Raw genomic sequence first — 18442 nt, 5'->3', positions numbered from 1 at the left:
ACTTTGATATTAAGGGCTCTTTGAGGGAGGGTTTAGTTTAACAAACATAACAAATTATGAATAAATAACAATTTACAGATGTCTAAATACAAAGACTCCTTATCAGAAAACGACAGAAAATCATGGTAGAAGGAGGATAAAGATGCATATCTGGATATTTAGGCAGAAAAAGAAATGCAATGAAAGAATTTTCATAGTCACCATTGGATAAAGCCACTAATTTTGCCTAAACTTATTTTGTTGTTGTTGCGACTTTGACATTTCCAGCAGTGAAAAACACCTAGAAAACCTTGAGGAAAGCACATATAATGCTTCTAAGGGGCTAAATAAATGTGTATGGTGTGGGGGTTTTTAATAGCACCTACTTCAGCTGCCACCAGCTTTTCTTAAAGCAAAAAATAAAAATAAAAAAATGAGCCTCCAACTTGAGCAAAAAATAAAAATATAAATCTAAGTGAAGTGAAAAGAGTGAGAGTCTGAACAAGACTAGTGACATTTCACAGATGGTGCCAAATTAGGTGAAAACCTCAAGTTAAGAGCACATAGAACAATTTGTGAAATAAATGACATGTAGCAGGGAAAAATATTTATTCAGCACCACCTTATAGAATTAGCTAAGTCAGAACCAAACCACTGGAGCAAAACATCACTGAAATATATACCAGACAACTGGTCCAGGAGGATGCCACAACACCTGAGAAAGCCTGGCAGGGTAGCACACTCATTGTCCTTGATTATCCATTAGGTAACAAAGGCCCTTTACATGCCACTTTTATAGGGACGCAGGTGGCACTGTGGTCTAAATCACTGAGCCTCTTGGACTTGCTGATCAGAAGGTCGGCAGTTCAAATCCGCACGACGGAGTGAGCTCCTGTTCTCTGTCCCAGCTCCTGACAACCTAGCAGATCGAAAGCACACCAGTGCAAGTAGATAAATAGGTACCACTGCAGCGAGAAAGTAAAAGGCAATTCCGTGAGCTCTAATTTCCGTCACAGTGTTCCGTTCCGCCAGAAGCAGTTTAGTCATGCTGGCCACATGACCCGGAAAGCTGTCTGTGGACAAACGCCGGCTCCCTCGGCCTAAAAGCGAGATGAGCACCACAACCCCATAGTCGCCTTTGACTGGACTTAACCGTCCAGAGGTCCTTTACCTTTACCTTTTACAGGCCACTTTCAAAGCCAGGCAAAAACAGATCGAAACAAATTGAGGTAAGTAGAGTTCACGAAGAATGTCTGGCATTGCACTTGAGCCCTTGAGCACCTTCAGAAGTAGGAGCAGTGATTTAACTGAATAGGAGGCCTGTAAAACTATTGTTGGATCCTAACTTGGCTTCCACTGGCGAGACCACCCTGCGAGCGGACTTTTCTGCCCATAGGACACTTCCACAAGTGGAAAGGTGGAGATGACCTTAACTTGATTCCGCCTGCCCAATGCAGCCCCTTGTGCCTCTCAAAAATCTGTTCTGGAAGCCTTCAGCAGCAGCGTAGGGTAGAAGAGAAGAAGAAGAAGAGGAGTTTGGATTTGATATCCCACTTTATCACTACCCTAAGGAGTCTCAAAGCGGCTAACATTCTACCTTTCCCTTCCTCCCCCACAACAAACACTCTGTGAGGTAATAGATAGGTAGCCGTGTTGGTCTGCCATAGTCAAAATAAAAAAAATCCTTCCAGTAGCACCTTAAAGACCAACTAAGTTAGTTCTTGGTATGAGCTTTCGTGTGCATGCACACTTCTTCAGATACACTGAAACAGAAGTTGCCAGATCCTTCTATATAGTGAGAAGGTGGGGAGGGGTGTTACTCAGAAGGGTGGTGGGAATGGGAGATAGGCAGATAGTTGAGAGAGCCTGTTGACGACTCTTAACGACTGTAATAGGTGTTACAGGAAAAGGCAAGGGGTGAGAAGGTGAGAAATGGTTTAGTCATGTATAATGAGATAAGAATCCAATGTCTTTGTTCAGCCCAGGTCTTTCCATGGTTTTAAGTTTGGTAATGAGTTGTAATTCAGCAGCTTCTCTTTCCAGTCTATTTCTGAAATTCCTTTGTAGTAAAACAGCTACTTTGGGATCTTGTATAGAATGTCCTGGGAGATTGAAGTGTTCTCCTACTGGTTTCTCTGTTTTGTGATTCTTGATGTCAGATTTATGTCCGTTTATTCTTTGGCGTAAGGTTTGGCCTGTTTGTCCAATATAGAGAGCTGAAGGACACTGTTGGCATTTGATGGCATACACAATGTTAGACGATGAGCAATTAAATAGTCCCGAGATGGTATGTGTGATGTTGTTGGGGCCAGTAATGGTGTTGTCCGGGTGTATGTGGCAGCAAAGTTGGCATCTGGGTTTATTGCAGGCTCTGGTGCCAGTGTCTGTGTTAAGTCTGGTTGTAGTATTATTGTGGGTTAGGAGTTGTTTAAGATTGGGTGGCTGTCTGTAGGCAATGAAAGGTCTTCCTCCCAGAGCTTGAGAAAGAGAACTGTCATTGTCCAGGAGAGGTTGTAGATCTCTGATGATGCGTTGTACTGTTTTAACTTGGGGGCTGTATGTGATGACTAGAGGTGTTCTGTTATTTTCTTTTTTGGGTCTGTCTTGCAGCAAGTTCTCTCTGGGTATCAGTCTGGCTCTGTTGATCTGTTGTCTAACTTCATCTGCTGGGTATTTTAGTTCTGAGAAGGTTTGCTGTAGATCTCTTAGGTGAGAGTCTCTGTCTGTAGAATTGGAACAGATGTGGCTGTAACGTAGTGCCTGGCTATATACAATGGACTGTTTGGTATGTTTGGGATGGTAGCTAGAGGCATGTAGATATGTTTGTCGGTCAGTTGGTTTGCGGTATAAGGTGGTGTCTATGCGCCCATCCTGTATTTTTATAGTAGTGTCCAAAAAAATGTATTTCTTGCATAGATTGATTCATTATAAGGTTGATTGTGGGGTGAAAATCATTAAATTTCTGGTGAAAGGTGTCCAGGGTCTGTTGACCATGTGTCCAGATGATAAAAATATTGTCAATGTATCGCAGGTACAAGAGAGGTTTGAGTGGGTAGGAGTTCAGGAAACGTTGTTCTAAATCTGCCATGAAGATGTTGGCATACTGTGGGGCCATGCGGGTGCCCATTGCTGTGCCGCTGATCTGAAGGTCTTTAAGGTGCTACTGGAAGGAATTTTTTTATTTTGTCTGTGAGGTAAGTGGGGCTGAGAGACTTCAGAGACTGAGATGGCTGAGAGACTGGCCCAAGGTCACCCAGCAGCTGCATGTGGAGGAGCGGGGAAGCGAACCCGGTTCCCCAGATTACGAGTCCACCGCTCTTAACCACTACACCACAGTGGTAGGGTAGAAGGCTGCAGTGAAAGGAGGAAAGCAGTAAAAATGACCCATTTGACAGCAGAATCTTCCATAAGATTTTAGGGCTGTCTGTAAAAAGGATCCCTTCTGTTTTTTGACTCCTAGTTACAATCCAAACCAGTGTCCTTATTCATGGTTGCATACTTCATTTTTAGGAAAAGGTACAGTATCTCACTGCTGTGCAGTCTTGTTTTCTTAATCATTTTATGCCAAGAAAATTCACAGTGCATGCCTATTTCTCCCCCACCCCCTTCCTCCTCACAGTTAGGAATAAAATGTGGTCAATTTCAAAGCACTTTTTAAATCTTCCGTATGAAATACCTATTTATAGATAAATGTCTGGGAATAATGTCGCATGCTGTTTCCAACACACAACTTTTAGTAAAGCACTCAATATTATTTAATGTTAGGAGGTGTCCTGGAGTTAACCTTGCAAATTATGCAAATACTAGTTTTATTTTTACTGCTTCAGTTTTAAATATTAAGAACCATTTATTATTTATTTACAATGCAAAGCATTCTGATTTTTTTTTTAAATAGAGGCTGCGAGTACATAAATACCACCCAGTGTGTAGTTTTAAACATGATTTATCAAAGAATATGAAATTGGCTTTTCTTCTTTTGCTCAGTAGCAGTAATTAACACAGTGTGATTCATTGCCTGCAAAAAAAAAAAAGTGATTCAAATAAATTCAAGTTATAAAACAAATTCAAGACGAAAAACAATTCTTTCATCCATAGAATAAATTACGTTTGAATTCCTAGTTTTTAAAAAATATCAGTTTTGTAAGTCTTTTAATCACTTGTACTTACATTACAGTTTTATTGGGGCTAAAGCGTGTAAAATGAAAGTGTATAAACAGTTCCAATGGTACATAAGGAATGACATTGCAGCATACATGGAAATGTGTACATACCTTCCTTCTCCTAAGGAAAAAAGTGAATGTAGAAAGCTACATTTCTACTGTATTTTTGACATTGGATAATGATGCATTGGACAACAGTTCTCTTCCATCCTACTTATGAGATTAAGAGGTGCGCAGGTGTCGAGACCTGAACACACACACACACATGCACACAAACCACTCACCAAATGTGCATGGTTTAAACTTACTCAACTAACTTATTCAACTTACCCTATGAAAAAACACAATTCTCTAATTAATTAACAAATTCCATGGTAGATGCTTGGACAAAACCTCTCACTATTTCCTGAGATCTGGTACTGTAAGTGTATTTGATTTTTTGCACATACAGTGGTACCTCAGGTTAAGAACTTAATTCGTTCCGGAGGTCCGTTCTTAACCTGAAACTGTTCTTAACCTGAAGCACCACTTTATCTAATGGGGCCTCCCGCTGCTGCTGCTGCGCCACCACCGCACGATTTCTGTTCTCATCCTGAAGCAAAGTTCTTAACCCGAGGTACTATTTCTGGGTTAGCAGAGTCTGTAACCTGAAGGGGTCTGTAACCCGAGGTACCACTGTACAAAGCTATGAGTGAAAAAGATACTGAGAAAAGAAAGGAGAAGGTTTCTGCTAGGAGACTTCCTATCTCCCCTTCCCTGTCTCCACTTCCCCTGGCTCCTCCTCTACCTCATCTCCTGCTACTTAAAAAAGAAGTTTTGCTGGTAAAAGTTAAAAAAGGTAAAGGACCCCTGGAGGGTTAAGTCCAGTCAAAAGTGACTATGGGCTATGGGGTTGTGGCACTCATCTTGCTTTCAGGCCGAGGGAGCTGGTGTTTGTCCACAGACAGCTTTACGGATCATGTGGCCAGCAGGACTAAACCGCTTCTGGCGCAACGGAACACTGTGACGGAAACCAGACTGCATGGAAACAACATTTACCTTCCCGTCACAGTGGTACCTATTTATCTACTTGCACTGGCGTGCTTTTGAATTGCTAGGTTGGCAGGGCCTGAGACAAAGCAACAGGCGCTCACTCCATCATGGGGATTCGAACTACTGACCTTCTGATCAGCAAGCCCAAGAGGCTCAGTGGTTTAGACCATAGCAGCACTACCAGTAATGGCCTCAGGAGAGGCATTGGGCATTTTGGGTGTGGTGGCCCAGAAGACAGTGTGCTTCCTCTGCTTTTATATGACAGTAAAACATTCTGGGTGGTATTTGACAAATACTCACAGTAGACCTAATGTGATTAATGCACCTTGCATCTTAAGAAAAAGTGCACATTTGCTAGCTGAATCCCGATATACAGGTGGATTGTTTGGTCAATAAAACCTTTAATGTTAAGGCTGTAGGTGGTTTATTGCAGAATTTCCAAATATATGTGCATATAAGAAATACCGTATTGACCTGAATATAAGCCTCCCCAAATTCCAACCTTGAAAAGTTAAGGTGCGGCTTATGTTCACGACCTTACAGTATGTGGCCAGAAGCGCAGCAAAGCAGTGCCCGCCCCATGCGTAATCCCCCGTCCAGTAGCAGAGCAACGTGCTGCGGCCCCCAGAGCAAAGAACAGGCGGGGGCGTGGCTGGCACGCATCCCGAGGGTGTGGCACATCACCCATGGGGACGTGGTGCACAGCACATGGGGGTGTGGTGCACGTCCCGGGGGCGTGGTGCATCACCCATGGGGGCATGGCGTGTGTCCTGGGGTTGCGCGTCCCGGCACCCTTTCCCCAAATGGCACCCGGTGTGGCTCGCTCCCCCACCCCACCCCTTCGTACGCCAGTGCCCCCATCTTCTCCCACCGGGAGAGGGAGAGAGTGAGGAAGAGGAAAGGCCGTCGACAACGCAGTACGGCTCCACCCCCATCCCACCCCAGTACGCAGCCAGGAGCAGTGAGGAAGGGAGTGGCTTATATTCTGGTGTTTTCCCCCCTCCCCCCTCCAATTTTAAAGGTGTGGCTTATATTTGTGTTTGGCTTATATTCGGGCCAATACGGTACTACCAAACAGTTGTAAGAACTCCTGAAGCTTCAGAGAATTGATTATGAAAGGGAGGACTGGAAGAAGGGAAATCTCCGCTTTCCATTTTCTGTCGTGTCCTGCCAATGAATGAGAGAATGGAAGGTGGAATGTTTGAGGAAGCTGGGGTGAAGGGGATGGTTTGGAGGGTTGAAGGATGGTGGAGACAGGACATTTTCTAGATTTTCTTCTTTTCCCTGGGAAACTTGAGGACAGGGGAGCCCTGGGGCATATGTCCAGCTTCAGTCAAAGATCCTTTTCACTTGATCCTTTTAAGTGCTCCTTTAAGATAGCTGGGATTGAGTCTGGAACTGCCTGCTGCTGAGCTATGATAAATCACTGCATGCTCATTTCAGCTTAAAATGCTAGATTCCCCATTCCAAATGAATTTCTAATTTCCAGAATAGCTCCATCTGGAAATGCTGTTTATTTCCTCTCGCTGAGTAGCAGGATAGAACAGGTTTCTAGGAGCAAACAGTTACATTCTGAGGAGCTTTCCTACGTTTGTAATTAGATGCTTATCCACAGTACCAATCTTCATTAGAAGCCCTGGATAATCTTTTATGTATGACCCTTTGCGGCGTCACCTCTGATACCCTCCAACAAGCAGCTTCTCTTGTTATTTTATTAATTCCATGCACAACAGTTCGGTATGGCAATTCATACACATTTTTATGCAAACATGGTTAAGATTTCTGAGTACACTTTTTTAGGTAGATATATTTTTGTTTACGTCCACGTAGAAGTAACACAGGTACTCTGAAGCAGATATTTCAGAATCCTACAGAGCGACCCTTGAAAATATCTCTCCGTAAATGGAGTGCTTGAATGTGAATGAAATTTAGGGGCTGATTACAACAATGTCTACATCTAGTTCAAAAATATAAATTGAGCTAGGTATAAAACAAGGACATTTTCAGATGAGGGTTTATATATATATATAAAAATGAAAAAACGAAAGCAAACATGCACTTTATGTTTCTGTACAGCCCGTGTTTGGGGTGTGTGTTCACTTCTACCCATCTTGTAAAGTGGTACAGAAGCATGATTTGATCATGTAATTGTATCCTGAGAAATAAATAGCAAATAGCATTCCAATATCTTGGTCTTCCGGTGAGATAATATTGTACAGTATTCGTATTTTCCAACCCCCTCTCTCAAATGGAAACTTTGGAAGTAGCTGACAGTTCATGAGATTGATTTAAATATATAAGGCAGTTTTTCACACAACACATAGTAAGTATATTGTTGTGTTTTTGTTGTTTTCCTGCGAACAGCAATGCAAATGAAAAGTCAGTGTTTTGACGTTTTTATAATTGTAAATGGGGAAAAAATAGGTTCTTGTTTCAAGCTGGTATACGTTCATATTTGAAATGCAGACTCTTGTCCTAGATAAACATACATGCCATTCATTAGAATATGTCACTTTTTCTTAGAAACAAGATGGCTGATGCACAATCCTTCTACTGTGGTAGCTGTTCTCTATGTCTTTTCCTTTTCCTGCCTTTTAGAAGTCATTTATGTGAAAAGACTAGAGCTAGGCAATTGATGAATTCATAGTTAAAGCAAATGGCTAATGTTCCACTATAAATCTTAAAACATGTCTACCTCACCTTAACTGCTCATGCTAATCACTATAAAGATATTTTTATACCATATTTTAACACCTTTCAGAGCATCCCTGATTCCTCAATCTGTCAGGTGCTTTATGATTCCCACTTGCGCAATAAAAGACAATGTAAAACTTTATTTCAACTGATGTCAGTATCCTTCTGATTCACCTCTCCAGGTTCTAGAGGGAAATTAGGCAACAGAGAAAGCTATTTCTGATTTAAAATGTCACAGGGACTATATTTTTAAGCCACCACACCATTTCTTCAACACAAACCCAACGGCATGAATTCCAAAGAGTGTTATCATAGAATCATAGTATCTTAGAGTTGGAAGGAACCCAAAGGTCATCTAGTCCAACCCTCTGCAATTCAGGAATCTCAGCCAAAGCATCCATGACAGATGGCTATCCAACCTCTGTTTAAAAACCTACAAGGAAGGAGAGTCCACAACTTCCCAAGGGAGACTGTTCCACTGTCGAACATCTTCTTCATAAAGTTTTCCCATATGTTTAGTCGGAATCCCCTTTCTTATAACTTGAAGCCCTTGGTTTGAGTCCTACCCTTCACCCAATAGCATTTCTCCATCTTCTCCATGCAGATCACCTACCACTTGCATGTTCTTCTCCCTCTTGCTTTGAACATAGCCAAAGAAACCTTTTAGAAATTATTTTTAACCTCTTTTGCAGGACCTGAGTGTTAGAATTCCTGCTCCATGATTGCAGTCATGGGATTGTTGTCTTTCACATGACGGTATATGTTTTGACTCCACAGAGTGGGATGTAACGGAGACAGGATGTTTGTGTTACTGTGTTCCGTGAAGTGGGACTATTGTCCTTTGTTCTTTTTCTCTTTGCTGTCTGATGCTAGAGAGAGAGGGAGCCATGTTGCAGTGCTCCGTGTGTGTTTATATGTAAATAAAGTAGATTAGCCAAAACGCTGAGTTGCTGAGGTTTGTCAGGCATGATGTGCAAACTCTGTGGATCGCTAAGTGTGCCAATGTCTGTTGGCATCGGTCGCTGTGATGTTCGGGCTGAAGAAAGCTTTTGAAGCTCCTGAACGATCGACCAGGAGGGAGGGAACATGCCAGTCGGGCATGTGTCTCTGCCAGGGTCCTACTCGAGTGTAGGCTGAACTCCTGACACTGAGCTCATTCTAAACTTTAGCCCACCTGACATTCACTCTGCAACTGTTGGCTACTTATGTATACTCTTTTTGGGGGGATTTCTCCTTTCTTCCATTTCTTATGCATGCCCTTCTTAAATCTCAGCTCATCCGTAAGCTCCTTATGAGGCCACACCAGTTTCCTTAGATGCCTCCCACTTTTCTTTCCTGTTGGCTCTCCCATTTTGGTCTCTACAGCAACAGCAGGCACTGTAACTCTCCAATGATTTGACTTCACTCCCAAAGGCACACTCTTCTATTGTTGCCTGAAACAGATGGATGTCTTCCATATGCTACACTTGCACTCTGTAGATGGAGGGATTGCAGGGCATTCCTATCCTATGGTAGCCCGGCTTCCCCCATAAGGGCAGCAATGGATTCAAAGACAACAACAACACCATCCTCTGTGTCTTTTTGTTGTGTCCCAGCTGTATTGCAGTTCTGCCACTCCTTCTCCTTCTTGCTGCTAACTGACTCCAATGACCTTCCCCTAGGCTATTTCATTCAAAACTGAAACCCTAAACCTGAGAGCCAGTGTGGTGTAGTGGTTAAGAGCATTAGACTTGTAATCTGGTGAACCAGGTTCGCGTCTCCGCTCCTCCACATGCAGCTGCTGGGTGACCTTGGGCCAGTCACACTTCTTTGAAGTCTCTCAGGCCCACTCACCTCACAGAGCGTTTGTTGTGGGGGAGGAAGGGAAAGGAGATTGTTAGCCGCTTTGAGATTCCTTAAGGGGAGTCCTCCTCCTCCTCTTCCTCCTCCTCCTCCTCCTCTTCTTCTTCTTCCTCCTCCTCCTCCTCCTCCCCCTGGATAGTTCAGTTGCTTAGAATGTGATGCTGACAACGCCAAGGTTGCAGGTTTGATTCCCATATGGGACACCTACATATTCCTGCATTGCAAGGGGTGGACTAGATGATCCTCTGGGTCCCTTCCAACTCTACAATTATATGATTCTATGTATAAACCCAGCAAAGAAGGGGCCCCACTCCCTTTTGCCTGGCAGTCTTGATCTCTGATGGTTCCCTTGATGGGCCATCAGTGGCCTTTGTCCCTTACTAATGGCCCAAACTGCTAGCTTCGCTGAACTAGCTTGGCTCCTTAGCACAACTGGATCCATGGAGTTTCCATGTTTAGCAAAGTTTAATCAAACCTTGGTTAATTGTAACTTTTACTAAATCATAACATATTTAGCAGGCTCTTGCCCGCCCCGATAACATCATAAATATATTTTATCTTCTGCCTTCAGATGAAATAAATGTGCAGAAAAGAGCTTCTTCTGCCTATTTTTTTTGGTCTTTCAACCCAACCCCCCAAAAGAAGAAAAAATGTATTGTTTTCCTCAAGTTACGGAAAATCATTCTGACATGATTTCACCTCAAGTTTAATTGAGTCAGTGAGTGGATATAATGAAGCATTTTGTTAGTGGTCTCCAGTGGAGGTGTTAATAGGAAGGAAAGTAATTTTCACCTTATTTATATGTTGTATAAATATAAAGCGATCTTTCTGCCGAAAGCTCAATTTTCTTCATACTATTTCAGTAAAGGTTGCAGGCCTTATTCAAGAAATATGATCTTTTATTGCAAATTACAGTACAAAGTTGTATTTCTAGAAGCAATAAACAAAACTACTGATTCATGGTAGAATAATAATGCAAACAAAGAGTGTTCCAGATGCCATATTAGTCACACATTTGAGAACCTTAAATAGCCATTTTCTAATGGCAAAGGCTTATTAGCCAACTCACTCTGTTGCAGCTTCTCAATTAAAATATGGCAAATTAGTGTTTGAGAACAATTATGTTTTGTTTCATAGAACTCTGAATAATAAAAATGGACTACAATCATACCTTGGTTGTCAAACGCTCTGGAACTTGGATGTTTTGGCTCCTGAACGCTGCAAACCCGGGAGTGTTCCGGTTTGCAAACATTCTTTGGAACCCAAACGTCCGACACAACTTCTGCAGCTTCCGACTGAGTGCAGGAAGCTCCTGCAGCCAATCGGAAGCTGTGCCTTGGTTTGTGAACGTTTTTTGGAAGTTGAACGGACTTCCGCAATGGATTCCGATTGACAACCAAGGTATGACTGTATATCCATTTAATGGCAAGCAGTGCGATCCTAACCATGCACATTCAGAAGTAGGTCCTATTGAATTCAATGGACTTACTCCAAAGTAAGTGAGGTTATTATTGCAGACTTATGCCTTTATGAGATATAAAGTGTGGTATTCAATAAAGCACTTCTGCTAGTGCAAGGATTTCCGTGGATCATAGATCTTCCTCTCCTCTCCTCTCCCCTCTCTGCATCCCGCTGAATCTACTCTGGAAGGTTGCAGGAACACCCAAAACAGATTTAGAGGGCATTGGGGACATGGAAGGGACATTCCACTGCACAGCCAAATGTCCTTACTGTAGCTGGACTACTTTGTTGAATACCACTCAAATTAATTAAAAATAAATAAATCATGGTGGTGCTGTTCTTACCTATTATCTTGTTAATAAACTTCATTTTCTGTGACTTCAGAGAATGACTGGAATTAAGTGCCTTCTGTTGGCCAGTGTACTAAACCTACATCTAATTGTTTCCAGTCCATGGACTTTAGGTGAAAGTGCTTGAGCTGAAGATGATATTGCTCCGTTTCTCCTACCAGGCCAGCAAGGGTTATTGCATTTGTATCCTAATCTGACTCTCTAACCACTGCCCCACACTGGGATTGCCTTCCTTGACCAAGCAAAGGGTAGAAGGCTGGAGGCTTCCTATTTTCCACTATGGCACAAAATGATTCTTGTATCCATGTGTGGCCACCAGTATACACCAAGGGGCAGGAAGTGGACTTTTTATGGCCTATGGCAAGCTCTCTGGGCACGGTGCATGGTAGGCATGGACTAATTTTTTTAAAAAAATATATTGTTGGATTAAAGTTGGATAGTTGACAAAGGATCTTTGCCTGTTTTTTTACGCGCAATATCAAATCAGGGTGTTAGCCTTTTATAAAATAACCGGTGAATCCAATACAATAAAATAAAATTACAATTCTCTTTCTGTTTCTCAACAGGAGCTGCGGTTCACAAGGTTGAGGTAAGATTCTAATCTTAATAAAAATAAATGAAGTGTTTGATTAGAACGGAACACAAAAGCATACAAGCCTTGTTTCAGGCTTGGTGGTTGAGCTGCGTGATGAAATTAAATATGGCTATTTGGAAGATTATAGATGATCTCTTGTTCCCTACTTTATTGTTTTGCTAAGTTGATATGCCATTACTTAAGCATTGTCTTGGACTGCATAAATCCAGTGCTTATTTGTAAATCAGAGTGGAAGTGAGTGTGAATTTACACTCCCCACCTCTGACCTTGAACTTTCATAACTGGATTTGGGCAGGTGGAAGTGAATGATTTTCAATCATATGACTGCCTCAGCCATGGCAGCCATTTTTTAAAAAAATGAAAAGCCATGGGTGCAAGTGAATGTGGAAACTAAGCTATAGCAATGTCTATGCATGCCTGTTGATAGAGCATGAAAACCTTATTGACTATGGCTTCACATAATGAGATAGCCATAGGAATAGACCATCATTAGAGAGTGGATCATCCATGTATTCAAAGAGGACAGATCCATTTCAGACTGCAACAGCAGAACATTTCATTTTGTAATTCCTTTACATTTCAGCCATGAAAAAGAAAAGTCGCATGTCAATGACAAAGTCTGTGCTTATTTTTCTATGTGCAGGGAGCATTTTATGTGCGGAAACTGTCAAACATGTGGTGCCCAATCTGTAATATGGTATGACAGTCGGGGGACTCTGGATAAACCCAGAACTAAGTGAGAATGTGAAGCACAGTTCTGAAATTTAAAGCAAAAGTAGTAGAGTAGATAGCAAGAGAGAATTTTTTTGCAACCTCATAAGAGAATTAGGTATAAATTTCCTTAGAAGAGAAGGGGGCAACTCTTTTGTTGTTTTGAATATAAAATTCAAAAATGATAAGAAGAGACTCTGGAGAGAAAAAACCCCCATCAAATTCAAATGCCTCCCCCCCCCCAAAAAAATCTGACTTTCACCACAAAATTCTTCAGGCAGTCCCTGCCTATGAAATAAGCAGATGTCCATGGCAATTCTATAGATGGCAACTCAGAAGTAAGCCCTGTTGATTTCATCAGAGCTTACTTCCAGGTAAGAGAGTACAGGATTCCAGCCTTAATCATTTATAAGTACATTTCTAACACCTCATAATGTGTACTGGGTGTGTAGGTTCATAATCTTTTCATCGTGGACGTATGATATACTGCATAATCTAATAAGCTTTATTGCTGAGGGTGAACCTGGTTACTGGGAGGGGAAAAACATTTACCTGAAGAGTGTGAGATTTGCTAAAATCTAATGTATCTGTGTCACAAAGATGACTTATTTCTTTCTATAATGCCTATATTGGATAAACATTTTCCCTCCATTTTCAGAGATTTCAATCTCAATTTTCAGAGAAGCACAGGGCACTGTGAAGTTTATACATCCCAATCTTTTCATAGCCTAGGGATATTCCTATCTATTAGATCAGTTTCTTTCCCCCCCGAAACTCAATAAATTCTTCCACTCCGATCGTGATGTGACTGTTTCCCTCTATATGAAATAAATGAGCCACGAAAATAGTCTATATCCTATACATTGGGTCACACTTTCAACCCAAATCATACATCTGCATTTTTGGCAACAGAGCAGCTTACTAAGTCATAATGCTAGTGACACTCTTGTGTGGTGAGTTTTGTATATTAGAGAAATATTCTATTTGTATGCTGTATGCAGCTCTGTAGAACAGATATTATTATTATTATTATTATTATTATTATTATTATTATTATTATTATTATTATTATTATTATTAAATATCCTGCCCAACTGGCTGGGTTTCCCTAGCCACTCTTGGCAGCTCATAGAACATACTAAAACATCAAACATAAAAAGTTCCCGATAGAGGGCTGCCTTTAGATATATTCTAAAAGTCAGATAGTTGTTTATATCCTTGACATCTGATGGGAGGGAGTTCCACAGGGTGGGTGCCACTGCGGAGAAGGCCCTCTGCCTAGTTCCTTGTAACTTCACTTCTCACAGTGAGGGGACCACTAGAAGGCCCTCAGAGCTATATCTCAGTGTCTGGGCTGAACAATGGGGGTAGAGACGCTCCTTCAGGTATAACAGGACTGAGGCCATGTAAAAACACGCTGATTCCCAGACCGTCTGTGGGCCGGATTGAGAAGGCGATTGGGGTGTGAAACACATAGCAGTCAAGTACAGGATTCTTAGAGTGGACGTGCTAGTGGATGCTGTGTACCAGCCAGGAGAAAAATCCTGTTTCCTCCTAAGCTGGAACAAACTTCCTCTGCATGTGACTAGAGGCAGGCGTGATCTAATCTAGCAAGGCAGGGAGCACACCGCTCTCTCTCTTTTTCAGATCTTCTCCTTTTTGTTTTTCTATGAGTCAGCAGAAGTGACTGCTTGTTTGCAGTCCCTTGGGAACTAACTCCCTTATGGGATAGTTCCACATATGTATATACTTTTGTAATGTAAGTCTTCCTTCAGGGATCTAACTGTGACCTGAATGAATGTGAGTAAACTACTTTTATATTGAATTTAATAAGATTGTCACATTTATTCTTTTTAAGAGGGACAAGAGGGGATCTTACCAGGAATTCTATATTTAGAGGCTAAAACTAGCCTGCAACAAGCAAACAGATGTTTGTTTAAAGGGGAATGTTTAAACTCTGCTAAGATATAGAACTTGCTAACGCAAGTCAGGAAGAATATCATTAAGCAGCATATCCTCTCCTGCCTCCCTGAACATTCCCACAGTGAACCCCTTCATTGTAGGCTCAGGTTGTATATATGGCTCCATATATCAAAAAGACACCACAGTCTCTGCTGCAGTGGCGTAGCGTGGGTTGTCAGCACCCGGGGCAAGGCAAGTAATTTGCGCCCCCTAACCCGTGGATTTGCGCCCCCTAACCCGTGGATTTGCGCCCCCTAACCCGTGGATTTGCGCCCCCTAACCCGTGGATTTGCGCCCCCTAACCCGTGGATTTGCGCCCCCTAACCCCCAGGTGTTGCGCCCGGTGCGGCCGGCCCCCCTGCACCCCCCACGCTACGCCACTGCTCTGCTGTTCCTCATTCTGAGGAAACCGAACCCATGAACCCATGAATCGTGTACTGCTCAGAGATCGGGCTGGCGTGCAACAGAGGATTAATTGGATTGGGCCCCTTAATTTATAATGGGGAAATAATCCATACTGACAAAGCCATCTCTATGTGAATTGCTTTTTTTTTTTAGCACATGAACTCCTTATCCCTAACCTTTTGAATACAATGAAAATCGTTTTACTATATTTAGTATATAAAAAAATAGCACAACAGGTTCATCTCCACCACCTCCTTCCCCCAGCCCATAATGTACCTTTAATGTTATCATCCTCGCAAATCCACCGGCAGACTGTCTGGTCAGGTGTATAACTGGAAAAGGTCAAGGCAAAATATCAGCATACTTAACAAATGGATTTGCGTGCAGTGTTCGTAGGAATCCTTCCAGTTGCATGGCAACCATCTTTGTAATTACTATTTGCAACTCCATTTTTAATAGTTTGATTACTATTTTCTCCATTATATTGTTGCATATAATGAATTTAAATTCATCCCTCTCACTTTCTTCTTCTTCTTTACAACAATAAATGCAGGCTAGTATCAGGTCAACTAGCATTAAACTTAGCTTCCAAAAACAGATGAGTAATGCCTAGATAGCGCATTATACAGATTTTGAGGTTCTAATGTTAGAAGTAGAAACATAAGCAGCTGTTTGTCCTGACTCAGACCATTGTTCCATCTAGCTCCTACCGAGTGGCAGTGGCTCTCCAGGATTCCAGACGGGATCTTTTCTAGCGCTACCTGGATTGACAGGGATTGAATCTGGAACCTTCTGCATGCAAAGCAAATGCTCTAACATTGAGCTATGGCCCTCCCGGTGTATGTAACCTTATATCTCAAAATGGATAGGACATGGAATGGCAGAGAGGGATAAAAGTGACAAGGAAAATTATAAGCCTGTGCTTGATAATAAGGGGTGGTAAATTAGCAGTATGGCACACATTGTCATCCCTTTCAGTAACTTTCAAACAGGGGTGCCAACTTGAATAAAATATTGGGGGGGGGGCAGGTAAGCCCCACCTCGCATAATCAATCTTAGACATGGTGTATGCACGCCATTTCAATGGCAACACCTTTGAACTTTGAGGGGCCCCAGCCCCCTCAAATATTTTATCAGGGTGTCCGAAGGGACCTTGGCCCATAGAAGTTGGCTCCTATGCCTTCGGACAAAAATTTAATAAACATTGATTCAGAAGCACACTGGTAATTGAGCTAAATAAAGGTTTGTGGCTTTGCCATTAAAATGGAAGGGGGCCACAGAATACTGTTGAGTTGAAAAGGTTTAAGAACTGCCTTAGATTGCATTTAATTCTCACTTGCATGAACCTTCCTGTGCATTCCTTAGTACACACTGAGATCCACCGCAGCATGTTGAGTGAAAAGCACCCAATTCTTGGCTATAGGCATTCCATAATTCTGCAAACTAGAAAAGATTTGCATGTTTCTTACATATGTTACACTATTTTGTATAATAATAATAATAATAATAATAATAATAATAATAATAATAGATGGGTTGAAGCACTTTACTGGGGGAAATGTATTTTGTGAACTAGCTATAGAATGCACAGTCGCATTCACAGGCTGTGCGCAGTTGCCAAGACCCGTGTGGAGCAGAGGAGGAGGAAAGCCTGTCTGTGGTGGTGAATAAGGTGGAACAGAAGTAGAAATAACTAATTCTAGTTTTGTTCCCATTATCCTCTCTGTCAGAGGCACCAAATTGCTAGGGAAATTGAGGGGAGCTGACATTGCACACGTGACACACATGACGCACAGTGTCGCATCATGACTTCAGGCGGAGCTAGGGGCGGAGCCACACATGGCAGTTGCCCTGCTTCAATGGCTGGTGGCTCCTTCTCTTTGGCCCTTGGTCTCCTCTTCTTCCTTTTCCTGCTTTCACAACCAGCCAAGGGTTGCTTCCCCCCCCCCTTTCCCCTCCATGGCAAGAGGAGGAGGAGAAGGAGCTGGCCACTGAAGCTGTGCTTGGCCTCCTCCACCTACTGTCTTTTTGAACATTGGGGTGCAGCCTCCAAAAAAATTATTGTTGGCACCCCTGCTCTTTACTGAGTTGTGCAAGGGCAGCACTGAGGCTGTATGCACACAATGGGTATAGAGCAACCACCCGCAAAGTATCCTGGGAAGTCTGGCATACCTCTGCAGAGCTATGATTCCTATCATAGGGTTACCAGACGTCCCCGGTTCCCGGGGACGGTCCCCGGATTTGCAAATCTGTCCCCAGACAAATACCATCCCCGGAATGTCCCCAGATTTGCAAATCTGTCCCCAGGAAATGTGGCAGTGGCAGCCTTGGCAGCCCAGAGCCAGCCTGATAGCGCAGTTGGCTCTGGTTGGCTTCAGGAGCTGCCTGCTGCCACTGCCACTGCTGAAGGGGAACTAGGGACATCTGGTGGTACAGATCTCCTGCCCCCTTCCCCCTTTGTTTTGACAGATTGGGGGAGGCTCGGGAGTCACAAATGGGTGGGTGCTGCCCAGGAGGGGGTGCAAGGCACGTGATTTCTCTGCCAGGCAAGGTGCAAAGTCCTTCTTTTGTACCCTGTGAAACATAAATGTGCAGAGTTTTTTAAAAAAACAACAACAGCTGCCCACCCGTGACTCCCATGTCTCCCCCAATCAGTCAAAACAAAGGAGGAAGGGGGCAGGAGATCGGGAGAGGCTCGGGAGTCATGGGTGGGTGGCGCTTCGTTGCCCAGTTTTTTTAAAAAAACTCTGTGCATTTATGTTTCACAGGATGCGAAAGAAGGGCTTTGCACCTTTGTACAATATGCATGTGTGCTTGGGCCCAGGGTCTTTTGCCTCACCATCCCCACTACTGACTCCCTGTTGCTACTCAGCTTCCCAAAAAAAAAAAAAAAGTGTCCCCAGATTCATTGAAAAAAATCTGGTAACCATATCCTATCGTCCTTGACAAACTACACTTCCCAGGATTCTTTGGGTCAAAATGTGCTTTAGTAAAGGTAAAGGGACCCCTGACCACATTAGGTCCAGTCGTGACCGACTCTGGGGTTGCGGCGCTCATCTCACTTTCCTGGCCGAGGGAGCCGGCATACAGCTTCTGGGTCATGTGGCCAGCATGACTAAGCTGCTTCTGGCAAACCAGAGCAGCACACGGAAACGCCGTTTACCTTCCTGCCGGAGCAGTACCTATTTATCTACTTGCGCTTTCACATGCTTTTGAAATGCTAGGTTGGCAGGAGCAGGGACCGAGCAACG

General features: G+C 42.9%; 1 protein-coding gene across 27 annotated transcripts in view; it reads left to right on the top strand.

Annotated features, from left to right (window-relative positions):
* PTPRD (protein tyrosine phosphatase receptor type D) overlaps positions 1–18442 on the top strand; it is a 1185728-nt gene that overhangs the window by 596052 nt on the left and 571234 nt on the right. For all 27 annotated transcript variants that reach the window (XM_081176033.1, XM_081176022.1, XM_081176026.1 and 24 more), the window contains one exon: positions 12085–12107. The gene's annotated coding sequence lies outside the window, so the exon portion shown is untranslated. The remainder of the gene's footprint in view (positions 1–12084; positions 12108–18442) is intronic.

Source organism: Podarcis bocagei (assembly GCF_964188305.1).
Source record: "Podarcis bocagei genome assembly, chromosome: 17".
Lineage (NCBI taxonomy): Eukaryota > Metazoa > Chordata > Lepidosauria > Squamata > Lacertidae > Podarcis > Podarcis bocagei.
The sequence above is the reverse complement of the archived record's forward strand: the minus strand, read 5'-3'. Positions and strand labels throughout refer to the sequence as shown.